Source organism: Triticum dicoccoides, chromosome 1B, assembly GCF_002162155.2.
Source record: "Triticum dicoccoides isolate Atlit2015 ecotype Zavitan chromosome 1B, WEW_v2.0, whole genome shotgun sequence".
Taxonomy (NCBI): Eukaryota; Viridiplantae; Streptophyta; class Magnoliopsida; order Poales; family Poaceae; genus Triticum; species Triticum dicoccoides.
This window is the reverse complement of record NC_041381.1, coordinates 10034480-10043318: the sequence shown is the minus strand read 5'-3', so window position 1 is coordinate 10043318 and position 8839 is coordinate 10034480.

Genomic DNA, 8839 nt, shown 5'->3' with positions numbered 1-8839 from the left:
GGGGTCCCTGTCCCTCGCGTTGGCACAAAAGCCGCCACTCCATCTGAAGATGGAGACGCTTCCCCCAGAGATAAAGATTTCACTAGTGCCATTGCGACCCGAAAGAGCAACCTAGAGCACCAACACCAACACCGTGCCGCAACGAGCACAACAAAATGGGGCTTAGGCACTAACAAAAGGGGTCTTATTCCGTAGTCGAATGATTCTACACATGAATTAAACTAACATGTCATGTAAATGAAGTTCTACTAGTCGAGAGTTGGTGAAATGGACCCTTAAGATGAACCTTTTTTTGCAACTGCACTTACCGCTCAAGTACTCATTGGTTCAGGAACTCGTCATCATTCTTTTAATGCAAGATCACTCTAACCAAACACACTATGTCTCTGTAGGCCGTTTTGCAAATTTTAGAATCCTCATATTCTTAAAGAAAAAAAGTTATGCTCAAATTTTAGTTTTTTAACTTTTCGTTAAATCTGGTCAAACTATCGTAAACTACTTATTCAAGAAATATTAGTGTTAATAAATAATTATTTTAGTTTTTTTTTGAATTTTGGTCAAACTATGGTCAAAGTATGGTCAAATCTGGTCAAACTGTGGTCAAACTACTTATTCAAGAAATATTAGTGTTACTAAATAAATATTGTTTTTTTAGAATAATTGTTTCAAACTCAAATGGTGCTTAATGCTCAAGTTCAACTCCTAAGGGTTAATAGGATTGACAGCTTATTATTGTGAGGAAAACAACAAGTGCACACTTGGAAACTAGGAGGAATAGAACTTAAAAGTTAAGCATGCTCAGGCTGGAGTAGTTCATAATTGAGCAATGATGAGGGGTGATTAAAGATTAAATTGTCAAATAATTCAGAAATTTGAAAATAAGAACAAAATCGGAAAAAGTCATTTTTCTCAAAAAAAATCAGAAAAACAAAAATTCAAAAAATATTCCTTTAGACCGGGACTAAAGGTGGAGTTCCAGACATCGGCCATGTGGAGCTCCTTTAGTCCCGGTTCATAAGCAAACCAGGACTAAAGGTTTGGGCTTTAATCTCGACCCTTTAGTCACGATTCCAGAACTGGGACTAAAGGCCCTCTGGAACCGAGACTAAAGGCCTGTTTTCTACTAGTGTACGGACGACGAAGGGCCCAGCAACCAGAGAGAGACAACTTTGGAGTGAGCCGCAGGAAGGACATCTAGTGCATTGGGTGTATAGATTTAAGGGGCAAGTGAATCTCACATCTGCCATAACTTATCGATGAAATGAGAACTGCTTGAACTCTCACCTACTCTGTTTTATATCTCACCATCTTCATCAGTTCTTCAACTTCTTTTCATCCCCTACGACACCGAAATCATCCTCTCCAATATGTGGAGTAATAGTAGTAGATGCAGGTAGGAGTCGGTCTACTTGTCATGAATGTAATGCCTATGTACATGATCATGTCATGAGTAATGTCATAACTGTGCGCTCTTCTATCAATTGCCCAACAATAATTTTTCTATCCATCGTATGCTATTTTTACGAGAGAGAAGCCTTTAGTGAAAAGTATGGCCCTCAGGTCTATTTCAATCATATTACAAAACCAAAAAATACCTTGCTGCAATTTTGTTATTTTTATTTTACTTTGCAATTTATCTATCTACTACTATCAGGTTAGATCCTTGCAATTAACGACTACAAGGGGATTGACAACTCTCTTGCCCGCGTTGGGTGCAAGTATTTCCTCTTATGTGTGTAGGTACTGTTGATGGTTGTTTGCGTGAGCCTCGTATTGGTTTGATAAACCATGGTTACTTACAGAGGCAAATACTATCCGCTACTATATTTCTTCATAATTCCTCTTCGGGGAGAATCCCAACGCAGCTCACAAGTAGCAGTTCTTCGCGGCCACAGGGGCGATGGTAGTTTATCATCACGCGATTCTTGGCGCCACCGCCCTCGCTCTCTGGGCCCCTCGACATTCACCATATTGGGCAGCCCTGGCAAGGAGGAGAGAGTCATCTCCTCTTGCGACGAGGAGAACCAGCAGCCAGAGCGGTGGCCCCGTCTACTCGTGGAGGTCGCTCTAACGAACGAAGAATTCTTCCTTCAAATGAAAATCAGAATGGAGCGATTGCTGCATCGGAAGGGCCCGGTGCTGCCATTGTCGGTGCACGTCAAGGAGGATCCCACTTCCTCGTCGCGCGTTCGCGTGAAGCGGGAGCCGTTGTCGTCGCTCCGGTGGGTCAATTAGGCGGCCGACTCCCCGCGACGCAACCACGGCCTCTACATTGGAGGTCGTGTCAAGGAGGAGCCCGTGTAGCCCCAGCGCGTCTGCAGCAGCAAGGACGAGCCCGCGTAGCCCTCTGGCTACGTTGGCCCTCCGCACCACATAGGAGTAGGCCCGACAGCTCCTCCGCGAGTGCTAGGCAGCCGTCGGACAAGGCTGCCATGGCCCTCCGGCACCCTTCCGCTAGAGGAGGACAGCGATGACGAGGAGGGCACAAACAGCAAAGATGGAGCGGTAGGGCAGGGCAGCCATACGTACGAGGTGGTCGTCCGGTATAGGGTTAAGTTTTTTATATGGTTTTTTTGTTAAACTATCGAAATATCGATGGTTTTATGTAAAGTATGTCGGAACTTAATTGAAATCCATAGTGTTTGCATGAATTTTGTTTGCTTTGTTTGAATCTTCTTTGAGATGTATGCGGGTTGCGTTGGATGGACGGCTCTTGCATCCGTGTCCGCGAACTGGTCTCCTTGTCCGCGGACGGATGCGGGAGCAAATTTACGGGTCAACGTTAGATATGCCCTTTTGGTAGACAAGATATTTTGTTGGAAGATAAATAGATGAAATTGATGCTGGTAATAAAAGCTGTCTCATCATAATTATAACCTTGCAAGCACTCTAAGGATGTTTTTGATATCCGAGCGTCCCTATCACTGCGAAGACAATAAAATCCTAACGAATTAATTTTTATTTCGTGCACCGGGGCTCATGTGCATTCTCATTAAATAATACTTTGGTACCAAGCAAAAAATTTTCTCCTTATGCTTTGATGATATTAAGACTGCTAGCTCTTTGCAAGAGCAATGTAAGCGTCTATTTCTTCAATGCAAAAGCAAACGTTCCGTTCCTCTGGATTTCTGCAGCCCAGGTTCATGTCCTATTTTTATTTACAAAAGAATCATTCAAAAAATAAAGTGAATGCCTTTTCTCGTGAGGCTGTAATGATGTTAAGATTTCCGTGGATTTTGTACAGCAACAATTATTTACTATTAATAATTTTTACGTTTGTGCCTCACTTCATCCAATATTTTATTCTAGATTTCTTTGCTATTGATATGTTGATTGAAAGGGAGCAAAATACTAAGCTTAAATCAGTCCATTTCCATTTCATTCATCTTTCATAATGCAAGCAATGGACATGGAAAACTCTACATTTTTTACTTCCCACTCATGTGATGGTAAGTACTCCAAAACTAGCATGACATCCATATTAAGTTCTACTGTACGAAGGCTTGTTACTCTGGATCATTCATGATTAACCTGTTTGCAAATGCAGTTTTCGTTCAACCAGACACTCATTTAGGAACTTCTCTCCATTCCTTCATTTCCGGCAAGAGATTGGAAAGTAAACACGCATGTAGAATGATACAGAGTAACCAACCTTCATGTACTGCAAAGCAAGGCCACATCATTCTGCAGTTTACTCCACACATATACCATGCTTAGACTTTTTTTTGTCTTTCTAAAAGGAGCTAACAAAGACTAGAGATATGTAGAGTCTTGTATATATATACCCATGCATGCCTTAGGATATCAAAGTGAGTGGGATATGGATTCAAATTTGTTTATGTGTTTAGCTTCAGTCCATCTAAAATATTGGAGGAAAACAAAAAATGAGACTGTCAAGGAAGTGAAGGGAGAATAGGCTGATAAGCACAATCGTCTCTGTAGCTTTGTCTAGCAATTGACGGCAATGTGCGCTACACAGTTTTATTTCTTTGGTACTACGTTCACTTGTAAAGTGTGTCCGCTAGTCAAAAACGAGACAGTAAAAAATGATACTAGATGAATGATGGTTTTCGGAGCAACCTGAGATCACTCTATTACTTTGGAACTACATTCACTTTTTGGCATCAGTTTTGATATGTATTTCTAAACATGGTACAGAACAAATAAGACATATTTGAAGTTATATCATCAAATAAGAGTATGCTTTAGTCATACTTGATCTTTAGTAATACATGATAATCAATTCCCAAATGACTTGCTCAACACATACCCAGTGATCACAACGTTTTGTCCATAAGAAGAGATAACTGTTGGCAATAAACCATGTCCGAGCGATGACGACTGGCGTCGGGTGCGCCAGGTGCGGTCTATGCAGGGCGTGGGCGTGTATGTCCCGGCGTGAGTCCGTGCTCACGTTGGTTGCGTGAAGGAGCTACATGCACGAGGGCCGTTGCGATCTGTTGGAGCCAGCCGCGTCGTGCGCGTGGCCGGAGCAGTTGGTTGCATGCTAGATGGATGGACTCGGCTGTTGCGGGAGGCTGCGCACGTCCTGAGTCTGACCATGCATGTAGCTAGCAGGTTGTGGGTGCATGGCGTAGTTATAGTGGCCGGGCGATCCATGCGTATGCGTGCGTGAGGCCAATGTCTGGTGTGTGTCCGGCTATATAAGCCATGTATTGGTGTTGTGCAGAGTGGAGAGTAGCTAGGAGAGATGTAGTCTCCAGTAGTCCTTCGTGTGGGTGTGGCTGCGGTATGTGCCGAGCCCGAGTTCGTGCTCAATGAATAATTAGGCTGTTCGTGCGGCCGAGGCGCCGTTCGTGCGGCGGGGCATATGTGCGCCGGAAATTTCTATGTCCCTCTCCTTCCACCTATGTCCGAGCGAGTGAGAGAGAGAGGTAGTTCTAGAGGGCTGCGGTTCCAACAATAACAAAGACTATAGATGTATAGAAATCCTATATACACCAATGTCTTTTTTTTGGAAATGGAGGCATGTCCCCGGCCTCTGTATCATGACGATGCATGCAGCCATCTTATTAAAAGGTCTCAGAGTACCACAAAAACAAATAAGTATTACAGCTCGCAAGCGGAGCAAAGAAAAAAAATTAAAATTATATGCTCAAAATCACAATCGGTATGACAATGCCAAGGGCAAGCTCCCTAGACTCCGATCCTGTTATACAACCGCCATCCAAACGGGTGGAATATAGCCCGCGCTATCATCTCCCACTGGTTGCACCTAGTAACCAAAGGCTCCCTGGACTCCGTAGGAGTGAGTAAGGACCACGTACGGATCCATGCGTACGCTCTGAAGATGAACTGCAAGAAAGTTAAAGTATGTTGTCTGTTAAAAATTATGTCATTCCTGCAATTCCATATAGCCCACATGAGCGCACATATTCCAATCTGAATACGAGCCGCAGTAATGTTATCAACCCAGATAACCACGTTCCAAACAATGATTCAATGTCAACTGGAGAAGTAATGTTAAAGGCTATATGGATCGTTCTCCAAAGCAGCTTGGCGAGTGGCCACTCTATGAATAAGTGTTGTATTGTTTCATCATGATCACAAAAACAACAACGCGAACTACCTACCAACCGCCTCTTAAGTAAGTTATCTTTGGTGAGGATCACTTGCCTATGGAGGAACCACATAAAGATCTTAATACGCAAGGGAACCTTAAACTTCCAAATATGTAACGATCTCAAGATTGGGCCAGAATTTATCAAGTCCATATAGAAAGATTTCACCGTAAACACCCCATTTCTAGCTAACTTCCAGCGTGTCGAATCTGTTTGGGCGGATAATTGAACATCTATCAATCTCCGGACCAAATGCATCCAGCCAGTCCATCGTTCATCAACTAACGCACATCTAAACTGAATGTTTAAGGGAGTCGTTTCAAATATTGTTCCAACGTAATCCTGCTTATGTTGCACGATGTTATACAGGGTGGGGTATTGTACGGCTAGGGGTGTCTCTCCTAACCACGTATCTTTCCAGAATCTTGTTGACATCCCATTGCCGATCAAGAATTTTACCCTACGAAAGAACAAGTCTTTCATTCGCATGAGTCCCTTCCAGAATGGTGACTCAGTTGGTCTCACGGTGACCTAGGCGAGCTTCTTCGACTGTAAATACTTATTACATAAAAGCTGTGCCCACATACCTTCCGGTTCAGTCTCTAATCTGTAGAGCCATTTGCTCATAAAACATTTATTCTTAATTTCCATGTTCTCAATTCCAAGACCTCCCTAATCCTTGGGTCGGCAAAGAATATCCCGTCGTGCAAGATGGTATTTCTTCTTGGCCTCATCCGACTGCCAGAAGAAATGAGATCTAAAGAAATCAAGTCTTTTCCGCACCCCTTTCGGCACCTCGAAGAAAGATAGTAGGAACATCGACATACTATTAAGTACTGAGTTAATTAGCACTAGCCGACCTCCATACGACATTATCTTGCTCTTCCAGCAACTAAGCTTTTTTTCAATTCTATCTTTGATGCACTTCCACTCTTTATTTGATAGCTTACGGTGATGAATCGGTATGCCCAAATAACTGAAAGGCAAAGAACCTAATTCACATCCAAACAATTGTCTATAAGCGTCCTGTTCTTCTTTAGCCTTTCCAAAGAAAAAGAACTCGCTCTTGAGAAAGTTTATTTTTAATCTAGAGAATTGTTCGAAGAGACATAAGATGAGCTTCATATTGCGCGCTTTTGCAATGTCATGATCCATAAAGAGGATAGTGTTGTCAGCGTATTGTAAAATGGAGACCCCCCATCAACCAGATGAGGGACTAGTCCTTCCTACTTGACCGTGATGCTTGGCCCTGCCTATAAGAATGGTCAACATATCAGCCACTATATTAAATAGGAGGGAAGACATTGAATCCCCTTGTCTCAATCCCTTGTGTGTCTGAAAATAGTGGCCGATGTCATTGTTAACCTTGATTCCGACACTACCCTTCTGGACTTGAGAACCCACTTGGTTCCACCAAGCCTCACTAAATCCTTTCATGCGCATTGCCTGCTGAAGGAAAGGCCATTTAAATTTATCATATGCCTTCCCAAAATCCACTTTGAATATAACCCCATCTAGCTTCTTCGAATGAATTTCATGCAGCGTTTCATGCAGGACGACAACCCCTTCAAGAATGTGTCATCCAGGCATGAAAGCTGTCTGGCTCGGTTGGACCACCAAATGAGCAATCTGTGTCAATCGATTGGTGCCTACGTGAATATTTTGAAGCTCACGTTAAGAAGACATACTGGTCTGAATTCCTCGATCCGAACTGCCTCTTCCTTCTTTGGTAATAATGTAATCATGCCAAAGTTAAGATGAAAGAGTTCTAAATGACCGTTAAAAATCATGAAACATAGGCATAAGATCATCCTTAATAATATGCCAACACTTCTTATAGAATTCCGCCAGAAATCCGTCTGGTCCCGGTGCTTTATTAGGTTTATTTGTGAAATGGCATCCAGAACCTCTTTCTCAGTAAACGGTGCAGATAAAATATCATTCTCCTCGACCCGAAGCTGAGGTATATCTCCAATAATAGTTTCATTAAGGGACACCCTGCTCGCTTCCGGAGCCCCAAATAGTTGTTTATACTAATTAGAGATATATGTCGTGGTTCTAAGTCTGACAGTAGTGTAGGGGGTACTAAGGAGAGGCAAGATCCTAGCTATGGAGTAGTTGTGCACACAAGTGTTTTACGAGTTCAGGCCCTTCTTGGAAGAAGTAACAGCACTACGTCTCGGAGCCCGGAGGCGGTCGACTGGATTATATGTGTGAGAGTTACAGGGGTGCGAACCCTTCTGCCAGTGGAGGGGGGTGGCTTATATAGAGGATGCCAAGACCCCAGCCAGCCCACGTAGCGGAGGGTTAAAGTACATTAAGGTCCGGCGTTACTGGTAACGCCTTACATAAAGTGTCATCATGACCATAAAGACTACTTAATTACAGACCGTTTGGATACAGACACTAGTAGAAAAGGGGCCAATGGTCTAGGCCAGTCCAGCCCATTAGTCCCGGTTCAATCCAGAACCGGGACCAATGGGGGCATTGGACCCGGTTCGTGAGCCCCAGGGGCCGGCCGGGCCACGTGGGCCATTGGTCCCGTTTCGTCTGGACCTATTGGTCCCGGTTGGTGGCACGAACCGGGACCAATGGCCCTCGCTCCTGGCCCACCACCATTGGTCCCGGTTGGTGGCCCGAACCGGGACCAAAGGACGATCATTAGTCCCAATCCATTCCGTCAACCGGGACTAAAGGGTTGGTCCTCGTTGCGGCCAAAGTTTAGTCCCACCTCGCCAACCGGAGGGGAATCAGACCGGTTTATAAGCCCCTCCCTCTCTGCCTTATTGAGCTCCTCTCAAAATGAAAATGGATGCCCTTATATAGGGAATTTAGGCTAAATTCATACGAATTTCTCTTGAAATTTGTTATGAATTTAATTTGAATTTCCTCTATAAGCGCATCTATGCTCATATCTGAGTAGCTTTTTATATAGTTTTTTTTTCTTTTTTGCTATATTTATTTTTTTCTTTTTATTTCTGAGTTGTAATAAGTCATTAAAAATAAGCATCTATGCTCATTTTTTAGTAAAGTTAATCATAACTATTTTTTCTTTTATTTATTTTTGAATTGTAATAAGTCATTAAAAATAAGCATCTACGCTCATATTTTACTAAAGTTAATCACAACTACTTTCTTTTCTTTTTATTTCTGAGTTGTAATAAGTCATTACAAATAAGTATCTATGCTCCTTTTTAGTACAGGTAATCACAACTATTTTTTGCTTCAATTCATTTCTGAGTATCTTTTTATATAGT